This window comes from Cupressus sempervirens, chromosome 8 (genome assembly GCF_028749045.1).
Source record: "Cupressus sempervirens isolate cs-2001-9-10 chromosome 8, ASM2874904v1, whole genome shotgun sequence".
NCBI lineage: Eukaryota > Viridiplantae > Streptophyta > Pinopsida > Cupressales > Cupressaceae > Cupressus > Cupressus sempervirens.
Window position 1 is genome coordinate 399,039,277 of NC_143125.1, and position 2,448 is coordinate 399,041,724.

The 2,448-nt window shown below is 31.6% G+C and overlaps 1 pseudogene; it reads right to left on the bottom strand.

Moving 5' to 3' along the window:
* Window positions 1-579: 579 nt before the first annotated feature.
* Window positions 580-1,734, bottom strand: LOC149542965 (uncharacterized; annotated as a pseudogene).
* Between the last annotated feature and the right edge of the window lie 714 nt (window positions 1,735-2,448).

The window sequence follows — 2,448 nt, forward strand, 5'->3', positions numbered from 1 at the left end:
GAAGATTTCCAGAGTGTGTGGATAGAGCACCGAATGTGAGGTAATTTACACTTGGATCTTGGATAAATTTTAAGAAGATCTAGTAGTTGTGGCTTATAAAATAAGGAGATTGCTTGGTGGGCTTGTGAGCACAAGTTGAGATCTTCCTTGGAGGCTTCTACCAAAGTGTGGATCTAGACTAGCTAGAGTTGGGATCAAATCTTGAGGGATCTTGCAGAATTATTATTGTAATTGCTTATGTATTTGGTTGTAACCCAAAAAGGCCTTACAGCCACTAGTAAATTTGAACTCAATTTTTGATGGATTGTGGTCAAAATTTTGATCCAAGTTGGTCAAAATTTTGACCAAGCAGTTCATGGCAATTTTTCTCGTCAAAATTTCAACCAACTTGCAAGTTGGTCAAAATTTTGACGAATACATTCGTCGAAAAGTTTTTTGTCTCTACTAACTCTAATTTGTTATTTTTGGTCAAAATTTTGATCAAATATTGGTCAAAATTTGTCAAGAAATGGTCAAAATTTTGACTAATTCTTGGTGGAAAACTTTCAAAAATTGGTGAAATTTTCAACCAATGTTTTCTTAAAAACTTTCAAGAACTACTGGAAATTTTGATGCTTGTCCATCAAAAACATGGGCTTGTCCACCATAAAATATAGTCAACTAATGATTTGTAGATGCAATAATCTAATGGCTGAATAGACAGAGAAAAAGAAATAGTTAAGATTCCTTCTATACTCACCAAATTAAAATTTCCATCAGGAAACCCAATAAGAATATGAACATTCAAGACCAACATAATTTGGCATTCTCTTTATCGTTAATGAGCAATTAGAGGTTTTTACATATTAAAAAATCTACCTTTTCAGAATGTTAGGGTCTAATCCCACACTTTGAGATGAGAATTTTGTTCTTCCTACTAAAATTCTTAGTACACTATACTTCTGTCAGCAGTTGAGTTAGGGACATTTATGAGGCTTCCTAAACCATAAATTTGTAATCCAGTTTGGGAACCTTCATCAGTTGTAGGCCTTGATAATGATGACGGCATGCTAGTAATGTCCCCAGATGCACTAGAATAATTCATATCTAGAAAACCTCCACATTGCCTTAAATGTGAAAGACCATAAGCTACCATATTCAATGAAACTAGATGCTCCAATTTGCTAAGTACCATAAAATTAGGCTTGTGCATAGATGACTGCAATAGAGATGAACAATTTGAAGTTTGCTTGGGTGGTTGCATGGGCATGGAAATCATCTAAAGTTGTTGGAACATCAAAATGTCTTCCTCTCTTTTCATCTAGATGACATATCTATGATATATAAAATGAAAATAAGCATAAAAAATAGCATTACTTGTTAGTTTCAAGCAACTTAAATTTCATATTTAAATAGCTTTAAGCTTAAAAATCCATTCAATTTCAAATATAGGACAAAAACATGCATGAAAAGACTACAAAGAGATAGTCAAATAAATGCATGCTAAAATTCTAGTAATTAAAGGCACATATAAAATGATTTGCAACAAGCAAGTTTAAAAAAGGCATATCTTAGATCCATGTGAGTTTTCTAGGGTGTCTACACTAGTTTCAAGCCGATCTTGCAATGTATGATTACTTTTTGAAGTTGAGGAATCCCTCTTTTCCCAAAGGACCTACTATCAAAATCTTGTCTATTAAATGAACCCATATCACCACATGATATAAGCCCAACACTATTACCCCATGATAACATTTATCCAATACCAAGAAAAGTATTAGCTTAATTTAGATACCAAGATAAATACATTAATTCAAACTGAGTTTAAAATAGGCATATATTTGTTTCTTTTTTTAAAAATTGCAATGCTATTGTTTGCTCTACACACAATCTAAGTTAATGTTTCCAAGGATCATAATATCCATGTTTTATTGACCAACTATATAGAATAGGTAACTTGAGTCCATTAGCTAGAACTATGAAGAAAACTAGGATATTTGGTTCTTCATTCTAAAAAAATCCAAGCACCAAACTAGCACTTTATGCTCTTGCATTAATTCTTTTTAGTAAAATTTCTAAAGGAACACTTATTTCATTCATCATCCAAAACAAGGAATGCTGAGTATGGTGCAATTTGCTAAACCAAACTGTAAACAATAAGGATGCAAATAGAAATTTATATGTAGTCTTCTATTACTTATGCTTTCATAACCAAAGAAAGTGGTAGCGTGTCACTATGTACCATATGTAATTATTTATTCCATTGGTCTATTTTTTTGAGTAATAGAAAGAAAAGAAAATGTAATTTGTACATAATAAAAAACTGCTAACTTATCAAGATGTAGATACCAATACAGATACAATTATTTCCCATTGACCCCAGGATACAAAGTATTATGAATATGTCCATGCAACAATTTGAAAAATCAAAAAATAAACAAGCATAACTGTAATTTTTTAGTAGTATGA